We start from the raw sequence: 17696 nt of genomic DNA, 5'->3' as shown, positions 1-17696 counted from the left end.
TCAACCACTGCCCTGGCCAGCACATTCTCCACATCTCTCACCAATTGAAAACGTCTTGTCAATGGTGGCCGAGCAACTGGCTCGTCACAAGACGCCAGTCACTACTCTTGATGAACTGTGGTATCGTGTTGAAGCTGCATGGGCAGCTGTACCTGTACACGCCATCCAAGCTCTGTTTGACTCAATGCCCAGGCGTATCAAGGCCGTTCTTACGGCCAGAGGTGGTTGTTCTGAGTACTGATTTCTCAGGATCTATACACCCAAATTGCGTGAAAATGTAATCACATGTCAGTTCTAGTATAATATATTGTCCACTGAATACCCGTTTATCATCTGCATTTCTTCTTGATTAGCAGTTTTAATGGCCAGTAGTGTACAACAATGTTTCAAAAAAGACAGTATCATTTACTGATTATCCAGCTTAAAAATACTTGTACATTTTGTGAAGCACAAATATAATTACTTATATGTCTATATTTTTTCCTCGGCCGCCGAAGAGCCGGTCACTTAAGATCTTCAACGTTCCTTATTGTTGAACTTTTGAAAATATCTCGAAGCCACACAAATTTTTCACGACCTTTGATATAAACAATGTTGTCTTTATGATTGTAGATTCGAAGCGTTGTCACTGTTTCTTCATACTGTAAACCATCGACATCCCACCGCCTCCCATGGTGATTGAATGCCACTGTACATCGAATCTTGTCACTCTGCACTGTTCTAAATGGCTTGGGTGAAGCGACGATTGTTGAGAACGTTGTTAATGCCAGTCCAGAGTTTTGAAACGCAAGAGAAGCATCATCTTTGAACACTGTAAGTAGGCTGTTTATATTTTCTTATTGGCAACGTTACGTAGCGCTCTGTATGAAAATCACTGGCTGTGCTGTGTGCAGTCTGTGGCTAGTTTGCATTGTTGTCTGCCATTGTAGTGTTGGGCAGCGGCAGCTGGATGTGAACAGCGCGTAGCGTTGGGCAGTTAGGCGTGAGCCGCCAGCAGTGGTGGATGTGTGGAAGGAAATGGCGGAGTTTTGAAATTACATTTATTATGACTTTTGATGATATTAAGGTAAATACAGTGTTTGTTCTCTATTAAAATCTTTCATTTGCTAACTATCCCTATCAGTAGTTAGTGCCTTCAGTAGTTTGAATCTTTTATTTAGCTGGCAGTAGTGGCACTCGCTGTATTGCAGTAGTTCCAGTAACGAAGATTTTTGTGAGGTAAGTGATTTGTGAAAGGTATAGGTTAATGTTAGTCAGGGCCATTCTTTTGTAGGGATTTTTGAAAGTCAGATTGCGTTGCGCTAAATAATATTGTGTGTCAGGTTAAGCACACTCTTGTATAAATTGTTCTAAGGGGACGTTTCATATGTCGACCCTTAGCCTAGGATACCTCACTGGAATCTTCTGATTTTTTCTTGTAGTTTGTGTATTTAGTGTAGCTTTTGTTTATTGCTAGCGCGTAATTATAAAGAGAATTTCCTTGGTAGTTGTGGTTTTTCATTGTTGCACAGTAAAACAGTTGTGGCATGCATGTAGATTTGCACCAAGTATTTCGCAGCTGCGCTTGCAATTAACTAGATATTATTTTCATTTCTATGTTAATGTGTTCTCTTATTTTTGCTCTTCAAATTGTGTTTTTTTTTTGTGTTGTCATTTGAAATATTGTGACAATAATGGCGTGTGAAAAACGTAATACTAAGCTCCAAAGTAAACTGAGAAATGACAGTGAAGACGAAAGCAGTGTGTTAGTGCCACCGAGTAATGAATTAACTAATGTTGAAAGTAGTAATTTGGTAATTGTACATAGGGAAATGGAGCGGGCTGCAAACAATGGTGTAGACAGTGAAACAATTAGTCAACAGGGAAGCATTATCGATCGATCGGTCGGCAACAGCTCCCCTCAGGAATCCGTAAGGACAGAACACAATATTGCAAATACTGTAGACTCAGGTTTTGGGTTCTCACCGTTTTCTCAAATAAGTCAAGACACATTTTCTGCATGTCAAAATGTGAATGTTGCTGGTGCAAATGCACTGCCGAAAAGCGTAGAGGAACAGATTCCAGCCACTAATGCATTGTTATTACAATTAATGCAACAAATGGGACAAAATCTTCAAAAGTTAGACACAATGGAACAAAATCTTCAAAAGTTAGACACCACACTTGAACAAACACGTGAAGATTTAACTACTGAGTTACATAACATCGAATCGAAATGTCAAAAAGTCTGTAATGACGTAAAAACACAAATTTGTGAGCATTTCCAACCTATTTTTTCGCGTCATGAAAATGCATTACTGAATCACGAAGCAGCCATAAAAGAACTGCAAACTATTGTTCATGAAAATCATGAGACCTTGCAAGCTAAAATGGACTCAGTTGCATCTACCGATTCGGTTACGCAACTTGCAAAAACTCAGGAAAACTTAAAGGACACAGTAGATACTCTGAAAATTGGTTCAGAAAGACACACTGAGGAAATAAGTACACTTTCGGAGAAAGTAGCCGAACTTTCGGATCAGTTCACTAACTTATCTGCAAAGGTAGATGATGATCTGAATGACACAAGACCTGTAGCCATCACTGACACAGAAGAGTGCGAACAAATTAGGAAATTCAAACAAAATCAGAATCAAATTAATACGCAACACCAAAGAGAAATCCGGGAAGTACAAGTTCAGCTGACACAGGTAATACCAGAATTACGTATTTCAGAGGCCACTCGCGCTCCAATACGGGAAGAGGGACATAGAAATACGGAACAGCCACAAAATAATAACTCAGGGCACTTCGGAAATTATGAAAGAAATTGGCAAGGTACACCGAATTTTGAGATGGAACCGCCAACACGACGAACCAATGACCGATATGCGACTTGCCGACACGCTGATTTAGACTATAAGCTGTTCATTACTACACGTAAATTCAAAACGTATAAGAATTCTGCCAACGACATTCATCCACAAGCGTGGCTCCATCAATTGTCTCATTGTTTTCCTCCCAACTGGTCTACATCTACATCTACATCCATACTCCGCAAGCCACCTGACGGTGTGTGGCGGAGGGTACCTTCATTGGAGCACAGGTTAGAATTTATGTGTGGCTACTTGGAGAATAAACCAGCTATAAGAATGCCATCGGTCATTCACGATTGTCACAGTGAAGGAGAATTTTACCATGCGTTCCTCTCAGCATATTGGTCACAAGCTACACAAGACCGAGTAAAACATAGCATCATGATGATGAAACACTTTGAACAATCTGAATTTTCCAGTCTTGTGAAATATTTTGAAGACATGTTGCAAAAGAATCAGTACCTGTCAAACCCATACAGCCCCTCAGAACTCATCCGCATTTGCTTAATCAAATTACCTCAACATTTACGGCATATTATTTTGGCAGGACGTTGCAAAGACGACATTGAAGCTTTTCAGGGACTCTTACAAGAATTAGAAATTTACACAGACAGTCGCGGAATGCGAAAACAGGAAAACAATCTCTACAGGTCACATCTGTCACAATTCCGTGATGACAGAAACAATAAATGGCCACGACACGCCTATTCTCACAACGTAAATCGTGACCAAAACAGACACCACCCGTATGACAACCACTGGCAGAGTAATAGTTACAGAGAAAGATCGCATTTCCGTAGTAATGAATATGACAGAGACAATCATAGAAACAGACAATTTGGCAACCAGAACTATTATTATCACGGGAGACAGAATAACTTCAGATGCAACGCTCCAGCACGCAGTTACGATTCAGGGAGAAATTCTCCACCACTTAACCGACAAGAAAGAAACTACAGGAACTACCGACATGACGACAGACGATGTGATCGTAACGACAGACGTGAACTGCATCAGAACTGGCGGGATTTAAACAGAGCAGCGCACTCTCGTCACGGTGAATTTGTAGAAGTTAGGTCTCCAAATCCCAATAACGACGCGCGCCAACAAAGGAACAGACAATGACACGCACCGCAGGCTGCTGCGTGCGCCCGGTGGCTCAGGGAAAAATAACATAGACGCTAACCTTGAGAAAAATTCCAGTATCCTTTACCGACGTATACCACATGATAATTGCATTTAAGCTGAAACTCTGCGTACTGAGAAGAGCAAAGGGTTACACCACATCTCACATGTAAAACCGTTTATTGAGAGATAATCTGCTTTTTAACTTTGTGTTTGCCATAAAACGTTTCACTTCACGCTATTTGTACAATTTGTCACAATGAGAAACTGTTAACATGCAACAATGTTTGAAGTTAAATATCCAGTCAAGAACCAAGAGAAATTATTTAAACAGAAATTACGAATGCATTGTTATTGTGAACAGACGACACAGTGTTATTGTGTGTGTGCATTCTTGCTTGTTAGTTTCACGATTACGTAACGACTATAAGGCTCACATACTTAGAACATTTACCAGTACTGCTAATGACATTTTAATGCAACATTTTGGTTTACTTGAAAATACATTCTGAATGAAAGTACTTTCTGAGAGATACCAGATGACACAGTGGTTAGTTTATGTGACAGCTACACGATTATATCATGACGTTACTAATGAGTGACAATTTACAATGTTGCATTTGCGGTGTTTCTGTATCATATCTGCACAGTTTTTCTGTATTATTCTGGAAAGTAGTAACTTTTGTGGCATAGATACAAGGAGACACCCTTTTCTGTAGACAACAATACGTTACAGCACAGTACTTTCTTCATCACGGCAATAATAACTAAGAAATATATACGCAAAGCATTTCACTTTTGTTTATCATGAGGTCAGTACATTGACTTCTGCAGAACTTAGCTTTTGGAGGACGATAACTACGACACTTCCACAGAGATTATCTTAAAGCAAGACGCACATTTAGCACTACAGGACACGTATTTGAGTGATTAATTTTGTACTAAAAACATTTATTTTCAAAGATATTTGAAGTACAATGATACAAAGGTTTTCTGTAATACATTTCATTCCATTCTTGTAATCTGTAACACCTGAGGGTATAATTACATTAATCCTCAGGGGGGTACACGCCTGCTTTGTGTACCATGTGTTTGACAAGCACAAGGAGCCCTAGCTAATATGGTACTTGCTTATACAACTTTAGACATCGGTACCATATCTCTCTAACAGAAATTACACAACTATCTGATCATTTAACTGAGAGAGACAAACATTTTTATTACATCAGTGACAGATGTTTACGTAATTACACCGTTGGATAACTTCACACTTGTTGTTGTTGTGGTCTTCAGTCGTGAGACTGGTTTGATGCAGCTCTCCATGCTACTCTATCCTGTGCAAGGTTCTTCATCTCCCAGTATCTACTGCAACCTACATCCTTCTGAATCTGCTTAGTGTATTCATCTCTTGTTCTCCCTCTACGATTTTTACCCTCCACGCTGCCCTCCAATGCTAAATTTGTGATCCCTTGATGCCTCAAAACATGTCCTACCAACCGATCCCTTCTTCTAGTCAAGTTGTGCCACAAACTTCTCTTCTCCAGAATCCTATTCAATACCTCCTCATTAGTTACGTGATCTACCCACCTTATCTTCAGCATTCTTCTGTAGCACCACATTTCAAAAGCTTCTATTCTCTTCTTGTCCAAACTATTTATCGTCCATGTTTCACTTCCATACATGGCTACACTCCATACAAATACTTTCAGAAACGACTTCCTGACACTTAAATCTATACTCGATGTTAACAAATTCCTCTTCTTGAGAAACGCTTTCCTTGCCATTGCCAGTCTACATTTTATATCCTCTCTACTTCGACCATCATCGGTTATTTTACTCCCTAAATAGCAAAACTCCTTTACTACTTTAAGTGTCTCATTTCCTAATCTAATTCCCTCAGCATCACCCGACTTAATTTGACTACATTCCATTATCCTCGTTTTGCTTTTGTTGATGTTCACCTTATATCCTCCTTTCAAGACACTGTCCATTCCGTTCAACTGCTCTTCCAAGTCCTTTGCTGTCTCTGACAGAATTACAATGTCATCGGCGAACCTCAAAGTTTTTACTTCTTCTCCATGAATTTTAATACCTACTCCGAAATTTTCTTTTGTTTCCTTTACTGCTTGCTCAATATACAGATTGAATAACATCGGGGAGAGGCTACAACCCTGTGTCACTCCCTTCCCAACCACTGCTTCCCTTTCATGTCCCTCGACTCTTATAACTGCCATCTGCTTTCTGTACAAATTGTAAGTAGCCTTTCGCTCCCTGTATTTTACCCCTGCCACCTTCAGAATTTGAAAGAGAGTATTCCAGTTAACATTGTCAAAAGCTTTCTCCAAGTCTACAAATGCTATAAACATAGGTTTGCCTTTTCTTAATCTTTCTTCTAAGATAAGTCGTAAGGTCAGTATTGCCTCACGTGTTCCAACATTTCTACGGAATCCAAACTGATCTTCCCCGATGTCGGCTTCTACCAGTTTTTCCATTCGTCTGTAAAGAATTCGCGTTAGTGTTTTGCAGCTGTGACTTATTAAACTGATAGTTCGGTAATTTTCACATCTGTGAACACCTGCTTTCTTTGGGACTGGAATTATTATATTCTTCTTGAAGTCTGAGGGTATTTCGCCTGTCTCATACATCGTGCTCATCAGATGGTAGAGTTTTGTCATGACTGGCTCTCCCGAGGCCATCAGTAGTTCAAATGGAATGTTGTCTACTCCCGGGGCCTTGTTTCGACTCAGGTCTTTCAGTGCTCTGTCAAACTCTTCACGCAGTATACTATCTCCCATTTCATCTACATCTACATCCTCTTCCATTTCCATAATATTGTCCTCAATTACATCGCCCTTGTATAAACCCTCTATATACTCCTTCCACCTTTCTGCCTTCCCTTCTTTGCTTAGAACTGGGTTGCCATCTGAGCTCTTGATATTCATACAAGTGGTTCTCTTCTCTCCAAAGGTCTCTTCAATTTTCCTGTAGGCAGTATCTATCTTACCCCTAGTGAGACAAGCCTCTACATCCTTACATTTGTCCTCTAGCCATCCCTGCTTAGCCATTTTGCACTTCCTGTCGATATCATTTTTGAGACGTTTGTATTCCTTTTTGCCTGTTTCATTTACTGCATTTTTATATTTTCTCCTTTCATCAATTAAATTCAATATTTCTTCTGTTACCCAAGGATTTCTATTAGCCCTCGTATTTTTACCTACTTGATCCTCTGCTGCCTTCACTACTTCATCCCTCAGAGCTGCCCATTCTTCTTCTACTGTATTTCTTACCCCCATTCCTGTCAATTGTTCCCTTATGCTCTCCCTGAAACTCTCTACCACCTCTGGTTCTTTCAGTTTATCCAGGTTCCATCTCATTAAATTCCCACCTTTTTGCAGTTTCTTCAGTTTCAATCTGCAGTTCATAACCAATAGATTGTGGTCAGAATCCACATCTGCCCCTGGAAATGTCTTACAATTTAAAACCTGGTTCCTAAATCTCTGTCTTACCATTATATAATGTATCTGATACCTTTTAGTATTTCCAGGATTCTTCCAGGTATACAACTTTCTTTTATGATTCTTGAACCAAGTGTTGGCTATGATTAAGTTATGCTCTGTGCAAAATTCTACAAGGCAGCTTCCTCTTTCATTTCTTCCCCCCAATCCATATTCACCTACTATGTTTCCTTCTCTCCCTTTTCCTACTGACGTATTCCAGTCACCCATGACTATTAAATTTTCGTCTCCCTTCACTACCTGAATAATTTCTTTTGTCCCGTCATACATCTCATCTATTTCTTCATCATCCGCAGAGGTAGTTGGTATATAAACTTGTACTACTGTAGTAGGCATGGGCTTTGTGTCTATCTTGGCCACAATAATGCGTTCAGTATGCTGTTTGTAGTAGCTAACCCACACTCCTTTTTTTTTTATTCATTATTAAACCTACTCCTGCATTACCGCTATTTGATTTTGTATTTATAACCCTGTAATTACCTGACCAAAAGTCTTGTTCCTCCTGCCACCGAACTTCAGTAATTCCCACTATATCTAACTTTAATCTATCCATTTCCCTTTTTAAATTTTCTAACCTACCTGCCTGATTAAGGGATCTGACATTCCACGCTCCGATCCGTAGAACGCCAGTTTTCTTTCTCCTGATAACGACGTCCTCTTGAGTAGTCCCCACCCGGAGATCCGAATGGGGGACTATTTTACCTCCGGAATATTTTACCCAAGAGGACGCCATCATCATTTAATCATACAGTAGAGCTGCATGTCCTCGGGAAAAATTACTGCTGTAGTTTCCCCTTGCTTTCAGCCGTTCGCAGTACCAGCACAGCAAGGCCGTTTTGGTTAATGTTACAAGGCCAGATCAGTCAATCATCCAGACTGTTGCCCCTGCAACTACTGAAAAGGCTGCTGCCCCTCTTCAGGAACCACATGTTTGTCTGGCCTCTCAACAGATACCCCTCCGTTGTGGTTGCACCTACGGTACGGCCATCTGTATCGCTGAGGCACGCAAGCCTCCCCACCATCGGCAAGGTCCATGGTTCATGGGGGGACTTCACACTTAAGAAATTGTGTTTTGTCTGTACTTTGTGAACTGTTCATATTTTTTCAGAACCATTGTGATACTATGAGAGCTTTGAATGATGTATTTGGTAAGGGAGAATGATTTAAGGTACCTTTGAGGTAGATGACGCTATTTAAATGAGCAGAGAATTTTTTTAGGTTTTGAAATTATTGCAGGAAGCTACGACGTTTTTGAGATTTGACTGAGGTGTTACGATGTTATTTTTACGATGACGATGTGTATTATTGTATCAAAATGCCGGCGAAAATTTTTTTGGACACTGTTATATTCAATGCAAATTCTCGACCCGTGAAATTTTGTATATGAGACTGTCACTGTAGCAGAAACTGTTGTCATAAATATTTCAGTAAGAAAGGTAAGTGACCTTGACGTAATGCGTTTTGGGTGCCCAGCTGAGAGGTAGTCGTCTGACGAAAGAAAGACATTAGGTGGAGAAAGAAAGAGGCCATTAACCTCGCTGTTGACATTCCTTTGCAGAGGGCATCGCTAATGCGACACGCTTGTTACTTGAAAACATATGATTACTTGTACTTTGTGCTAATTACTGAAATGCTTATGAATTGATGAGAAATATTCGTACATCTGCACACCTGATTATGACAAGTGTCTTTCTACGAGAGTTGAGAGCTACTGTCTTACGAAATGCCACATAGCTATTGAATGATGTTTTTATGCTTTGGTTTGTGTAATTGCTTATTTCATTTGATATCTGGTTTCCAGCTGTCTTGCAGAATTGGTTTCATAAAATAAAATTAAATGCATTTGCTAATGTGAACACTTTCTGGCAACAGATCTATTAAATAATTATTTTATGACCCACATTCTTCGAAAAAGGAGCTCTTGGAATGGAAAGAACAATAAGAAGGGACTAATAACAGGAACTGCATACATAATTTTCTTTTCAACTACTTGGTAATTTTTTTTCGTAGAGTAAGTTTTTGTGATGCATCACTCTAGTGTTAAGATGTGACATAGGTATTAGACATGGCCATTTTAGTGTAACATTTTTTCTGCTTGAGCTTTGTCATCTATAGATATAAGTTTTATATTTTTTATATTTGCTGCTGCTGTTTGCCAGGCATAATGCTACAGAATTTGACTTTGTATTACGCTGTTAAGCCAGTTTTACTACGGATTTAGTTTTCTTGTTTGCTGCACAGTGCCTTATATTAGTTGTAGTACTGCAATTGCTTTGCCTATTTAAAATTTTGTCCTTGATGTTTGTGTTAATTGTTTTATGCTGCTGCATTGCCTCGTCCCTTAGTTTAGCATCAGAGCTCAGTAGATTTAAGTTAACTTAAGAGGGGGTAGACTATAAGAGAATGAGTTCCGATGAATTGGGAGAAATGCATTGAGAAGTTATACGAAAAAAGTACAGAAAGCAGGTATAGGTAGGATTTTCTTGGAAATAAATGATGAGGTAAGATAATGAAAAATAAATAATGACGTAAGAAAAATGTGAATATGTAAATACAGAAAGCATGCTTGAATAGGATTTTTTTGGTGGAAACAAATGTTGAAATAAGACGAAAGATCTATCGAATGGAGTTGTGGGTTGGACTGCAGTACCAAATGTTACACTGAAAACGAACCCTGTCCTTTACTTTTGTGTTATCCCACTATGTGTTTGTGTACCCTTGTGTATTTGTTTTCTTCCTGTCTCTGTGTAGTTTCATAGAATTTTTTCTTCTAATACTAAGCTATATTCACTATGATGAGGAATACTGTTATCCTCAAATATAATTGGCATTAATAATATGTTATTTACTTTGTAAAGATGTTAGACATTATTTATTCTGTTTTGTTGCTCATGTGTGAAGTTGATGTTTCGAAAGTTATTCTGATCTTTTATGTATGAACTTATGTTATAATTCCTGTAACACTGATGTATATGTTATTTCTATTCTTTTGTAAAGCCTGTACTACAAATGTTATCTGTATTATTATGTTTTTAATGATGTATTTGGTACCTTTGTAATTGTATTCTTAGGTTCTAAAATTGTAATTGACACCAGTTCATCAAATTAAGTAACTTGTAAGCATTCATTTCACTGCACACGTTTCTGTTGGTCATAGTATATGGACAATATGTGAGAAGCAGGGACTGTTAGTGTTTGCACGTGTGTTAATAATTCAGCAAGGGACTGGATAACAGCATTGCTGGTTCTAAGGACAATTGAAAAAAACTTTGTGAGTGCACAAGTGGTGGTTTATGGACTTGCTATATTATCTTCTCTGCAAGACTCTTCGATGGTGATTGTGCATCTGCACAGTCAAAACAGATGGCTGCTGGCTGTCTCTACAAGGACTCCAGTGGGTCTACACCTTTGCTGACTCACCAATGCCATTATTTCTACAAGGACTACAGTGGGTCTGCATCTTTGATGACCCACCAATACCATTATTTCTATAAGGACTGCAGTGGGTCTGCACCTCTGGTGGCCCACCAATACCGTAATCTCTACCAGGACTACAGTGGGTCTACTCTGTGATGACCTACCTACCAATCTTCTTCAAAACGTCGACTGACTCTGCTGTGGGTTTGCTCTGTTGTGGCCCATTACCTGTCAGCATGTCAAGAGTCAGCACTGCCTTTCAGTTGGAAGGACAACACTACTTCTTCAAGACTGCATGGAAATCCACTACTTCCGTGTGCATTCTCTTTTACTAATGAGACTTTGTGAAAAACAAAAACTGTAATTACTATTATGATGAATGATCAGGCCTATCTTTATGGACTGTGAGAAAATTTTATCTTTTGACCAACATTGTATTAATAAGTGTGTGCATTTGATATCTTGCTTACTGTAATTATGAAAAAAATTTTTCAAATCTGTATTGGCCACTGCCCAAAAAAATTTGTAAAATTTTTTGTGGGGAACATGGGGGCTATGTAAGTAGGCTGTTTAAATTTTCTTATTGGCAACGTTACGTAGCGCTCTGTATGAAAATCACTGGCTGTGCTGTGTGCAGTCTGTGGCTAGTTTGCATTGTTGTCTGCCATTGTAGTGTTGGGCAGCGGCAGCTGGATGTGAACAGCGCGTAGCATTGGGCAGTTAGAGGTGAGCCGCCAGCAGTGGTGGATGTGTGGAAGGAAATGGCGGAGTTTTGAAATTACATATATTATGACTTTTGATGATATTAAGGTAAATACAGTGTTTGTTCTCTATTAAAATCTTTCATTTGCTAACTATCCCTATCAGTAGTTAGTGCCTTCAGTAGTTTGAATCTTTTATTTAGCTGGCAGTAGTGGCGCTCGCTGTATTGCAGTAGTTCCAGTAACGAAGATTTTTGTGAGGTAAGTGATTTGTGAAAGGTATAGGTTAATGTTAGTCAGGGCCATTCTTTTGTAGGGATTTTTGAAAGTCAGATTGCGTTGCGCTAATTAATATTGTGTGTCAGGTTAAGCACAGTCTTGTATAAATTGTTCTAAGGGGACGTTTCAATACAAATTGTCCACTCTCGTTGTGGAAGCCCTGTGGATCTACGACGATAATCACACTTTCAGGAGCCATAGTGGACTGCCTCTGGTGTGAAGAAGTCCTGTCACATTTATACTATTCGCTGCACAATTCCTGCGAGAGGTGAGTAACTAATAATAGGATGGTGCAACAGTAATGCGTACACCGCTGTGTCTGGTGAGAAATTGCTTGATGATTCAAATTCAGTGCGGATGTCTATAGGACGTGTCATGATGCTTTCGTTTTGTTTCGAGAAATCAATCACAACAACAGGTGCTAATTCTTCAAACGTCTGTGGGTCGAGCAAACATCCCAACTAGTCGCCCTCATAGTAAGAACATCGGAATCTCGAGCACATATCGTACAGTACACCGGTATTCTCATTATTCTAGTCAAGTTGTAGACTCTCATATGGGTAATATAATGAATTCAGAAGCACTTTTGCACTGGTCAGTTTGCAGTTGTCGAACTGAAATAGGAAGGCGAACGCGTTACGGCTGCGTCTCGAAGTTCCTCTGAAGTGCTTCGGTCATTTTTCACAAATTTGCCTTCCAAGTATATTCGTCTTGATGCTGACTCTGTTCTTATCTCGTCTGTTACTGAACGCCGTTGATGCAAAAGGGTAGTGAGACACGTATACCTGACATGTGGTTCGCTTGCACGTTGACCTGGTGCTGTTATTTCGAGAAACGCCACTGTGAGATTTCAGTCCAGTTGACTTGAGGAACTCATAGCTCTGACATGTTATCGCCTTGTCCTTCCGCTACAGAGTGGCGTTACCGACTGGTATGTGAGGTGTTTTTGTACGTCAATGCAAAGCGCTGTTTCAAATGAAGACTTATCACGATTTTCATTCCTCGAAAATCAACCAGTTTTCCGTCCTGGTCAACAATGTTCAACTCGAGATGATTTAATATCTGAACAGTGACTGGGAGATACATCGGACTACTGGAGACTTCAACGAGTTTGTATCCTGGTCCCATTGTAGGAAAGACCCCGTATGTTGTATATATTAATCGATTGTTGATGCACAAATTCCTAACGATATTACCCTCGACACGGATCGCACTAACAGGAGGAATATCCACAAGTTGACCGACAAGTAAGTTCTCTCAGTATTATTAGTCAGAACTTGACTCCTCGAGAATTTGAGTATTGATCTTACTTATCATTCCTGGCTAAGGTCTATCTTATCTCTAGCCGCTTTTATATCCATTTTAAACGTATTAACGTTTGCACAGATGTGTCAAAGCCTTGTCCAGATCGTTTTATAATTGCATTTAGATTGTCATTGGCCCGCGAGCCAGGAGGAACCTCTTCAATCTCGCTACCTCCAAGGTGAGGTTTATTGTTCACTTCGGAGATGTTTCGAATGCTGTTATAGGTTTCCAAACCAATCAGTGAAACATTCCACTCGCCGTTCTATGGGGGGAAAGTAATTTGCGCTTAATAAAGACAAGAGTCAGAGTGTACGACATGGCATGTGAAGGTCGAATGACGAGTTGATGTGTATGCTGCTTGTTTTTATGCAATTGTCAGGAGAAGCATTAGACAGAAGTGACCACAGAGGTGTGCTGGTAGCTTCGAAAACTGTAGAACACACAACAGTTGGCGAAGTATCGGCGCAGTTCTTCAGGTGGGCGTAAATACCAGTACGAGAAAAGGTACAGCACGTTGCTATGTTTTATCTTAACGTACGCAACCCGGTCCATTCCAGATCCTCCTGCGGCGTCTAAATTCGCGAGCCCACGCTCCTTGCATTCTCATATCTTCTTCGGTGAAGTATTCCGCATAAGTACAGCAAGAACTCTTCATATTCCGAGTTTCTCGACGAATTTAAGCAGATCAGTATTGGCAAGAGGTCAGTTAGGTAGAACAGTTAGGAGATTCTTTTTTTGATAAACAGTCCAAGCGCTTCCTTGTATGCTTTTAAATAGAGTCCTTTACCGATAGCGACGACCTCCATCGTCCTATGCGTGTCTTTTAGATTCCTCCAGTTGCTCGTGTGCATTTTCAGATGTTCAAATGGCTCTAAGCACTGTGGGACTTAATATCTGAGGTCATACGTCGCCTAGACTTAAGAACTACATAAACCTAACTAAAGACATCACACACATCCATGCCCGAGGCAGGATTCGAATCCGCGATCATAGCAGCAGCGCGGTTCCGGACTGAAGCGCTTGTGTGCATTTTGCAAATTCCTCACCGTTCGGGCGCCACCCGCCAGTGACCCGGCTACCGACGGCCCTGCAAACGCTGCAGTTAGGAATGGGATGGTTCTGCCAGACGTCTAAGGTATTGGCAGGACCCAGCGCGCTTCAACACGACTTCTTCTTGCTCGTTTCTGATTCTCCTTCATGACGCTTTTTGCCGCTACACCGCTGATTGAGTGCAATTTTTTGAACATCCAGTTGGCTTCTTCTTTGTCAGAGTGCGCAGAGCCGCGGTCGTTATTTGCTTTAAATTTGTTCCTGCACCCAATTTCAGTTTGGCACGCATTACTTTATCAAATGCAAATGCCGCAATACGTTGTACTATCCCTACATCTCTTCTGCGAAGTACTTGCTTCGTCTTATGGGCTAAAATGCGGTCTGCTGCATGACGTTCTGCCGAACCTCGATTTGCAGCATACGCTAAGTCATGCTCCTTACAGGCTTCATCAAAGACAGGGTGTACATAAAGTCCTGGAACACTTTTAATTATTTATTGCACAAGAACTAAACTTTGTTCAGGTGTCATACATATTGCATTTTGAAGAGAAACTCTTAAAGTTTTTTTTTTTTTGCAAACATTCGATATGCGAACCATGAGTGACCCGGCAGACGTCAATACGGTAATCGACTTCTTGCCATACCCATCCCACCATGGCGTCGTCGATTGTGGCAGTCGCTTCCCATATTCTCTCCCGGAGCTCTGCTACAGCACGTGGTAGAGGCGGTACATACGCCAGATCTTTAATGTGTCCCCACAGAAAAAAGTCACACGGAGTGAGATCTGGTGATCGGAGAGGCCATTTCATGAAACAGCTGTCCCTTTTTGTAGCATGGCCGATCCATCGATGACAGCTCCGTGTTCAGGTACCCACGAACTTCATGATGAAAATGGGGTGAAGCCCCATCCTGTTGGAAGATGAACAGAGAGTCTGATTGCATTTGAGGCATCAGCCATTGCTGCAACACATACAAGTAGGAATATCCAGTGACAGAGCTCTGGGCGAAGAAGAATGGCCTGTACAGTTTTCGACGTGACAAGGCACAAGAAACTTTTACTTTTGGGGAATCACGCTCAAGTTCAATGCATTCGTGTGGATGCTTTGTACCCCAGATTCGACAATTATGCCTGTTCACTTTCCCATTTGTGTGAAAAATGACTTCGTCGCTAAAAATTAAGCGATCAACAATGCCATCCCCATCTCATTCAATCATTGCAACTGCGAACAAAACTCAAAACGCTTGTCTTTGTCGTCGTCAATGAGCTTCTGCACTAGCTCCAATTTGAATGGTTTCATAGACAGCTTCTGTCGCAGGACGTGCGACACTATCATTGGAGCCATTTCGGATTCACGCGTTGCATGACGCACTGTTTCCTTTGGACTCCTTATGAATGTCTCTCGTATGCGCTCCACATTCACTTCACTCACACTGGGACGTACACTTCTCTTTGCCGGGCACAAGCAACCCGTCGTAACGAATTTGGCTTGTTGGTGGCTTCTTACTGTACTTGGTTCTAAACATTTGTTGAACAGCTGTAGCACACTTGATTTTGTCGAACTCCAACACACAGAAAGCTCGCTCCGCACCTGAACTCGCCATGTTTGCGACTAGCGCTGATTATCGGCAAATTACAAAACTACACTGTGGCGGTATACATGAGAAAAAAAAACTTTCAGGGTTTCTCTTCAAAATGACACATGTATGATATTTGTACAGTGTTTGGTTCTTGTGCAATAAATAATTGAAACTGTTCAAGGACTTTATGTACACCCTGTAGATTAACCACCACGTGTCCGTCGCTTTTTCAGTTTGGTTCCAGGTCCACAGAAATTGTATCCGGGAAGTTGGAAGCTCGACTGGAAGTTTATCGAGTATTCCACCATCACCTCTGCGGTTCCGTTCCCTAACATTCATGGTATACTACTGCACTGTTGAGTTTTGCACACGCTATTATGTAGCAAATCGAGAGCGTTCACCCCGCTGTTTTGTAATTCTGGAAAGCTGAGCCTGCGACGCCTTATGACGCGCTCTACGAGAAAAACATTCGGTTCGGAACTTTCTTGTAATTCTTCCACGTAAAAACTTCCTGCAATTTCTTCATCATCGCTATCCTTTAAGATGTATGTCCTCGGGTTGGTCCTCTGTATTTTGGACACTGTAAATATCTCCTTTGACCAGTTAGGCAGGCAGGACTTCTCAAACGTAGTTTTGTACTTTGAAATACGCACTAAATCACCTACTTTGACCTTCTGCTTGCGTGCGTCCATCATCTTAATTCGATCGTGTGCAGTATTCAGAACGCTATTGGCAGGTACATCGGTAGGTGTCTTCCTAATTATGCGATGTTCAGTTCAATTACGCTCTCCAGTAATCTGTGGGAGAATGTCTAACCACATGTATGAGCACAGAAGGTTAAACTTCGTCCACATACGGTTCATGATGGTGAAACGTCCCCTTAGAACAATTTATACACGACTGTGCTTAACCTGACACACAATATTATTTAGCGCAACGCAATCTGACTTTCAATAATCCCTACAAAAGAATGGCCCTGAGTAACATTAAACTATACCTTTCACAAATAACTTACCTCACAAAAATATTCATTACTCGAACTACTGCAATACAGCGAGCGCCACTATTGCCAGCTAAATAAAAGTTTCAAACTACTGAAGGCACTAACTACTGATAGGGATAGTTAGCAAATGAAAGATATTAATACAGAACAAACAATGTATTTACCTTAATATTCATAATTGACATCCAGTATTACAAATTATCAAAACTCCGCCATCTCTCACCCCACATCCACCACTGCTGGCGGCTTACCTCCAACTGCGCAACGCTACGCGCTGTTAACATCCAGCTGCCCCTCTACAATGGCAGACAACAATGCAAACTAGCCACAGACTGCACACAGCACAGCCAGTGATTTCATTTTCATACAGAGAGCGCTACGTGGCGGCGGCGTTACCAATATAAGAACCTAAACAGCCTACTTACATAAAGAAAACATAAACAGCCTACTTGCATAGCCCCCATGCTCCCCACAAAAAATTTTTACAAATGGTGTTGGGCACTGGCCAATACAGATTTGACAAAAATTTTTCACAATTACAGTAACAAAGATATAAAATGCACACACTTATTTATACAATGTTGGTCAAAAGCTAAAATTTTCTCACAGTCCATAAAGACAGTCCAGATCATTCATCATAATAGTAATTACAGTTTTTTTTCTTCACAAAGTCTCATTAGTAAAAAAAAATGCACACAGAAGTAGTGGATTTCCATGCAGTCTTGAAGAAGTGGTGTTCTCCTTCCAACAGAAAGACAATGCTGACTCTTGACATGCAGATAGGTAATGGGCCACAACAGAGCAAACCCACAGCAGAGTCATTCGACGTTTTGAAGAATATTGGTAGGTAGGTCATCACAGAGCAGAC

The sequence above is a fragment of the Schistocerca cancellata genome, chromosome 6 (genome assembly GCF_023864275.1).
Source record: "Schistocerca cancellata isolate TAMUIC-IGC-003103 chromosome 6, iqSchCanc2.1, whole genome shotgun sequence".
Classification (NCBI taxonomy): Eukaryota; Metazoa; Arthropoda; class Insecta; order Orthoptera; family Acrididae; genus Schistocerca; species Schistocerca cancellata.
Note: the sequence above shows the minus strand (reverse complement) of the source record.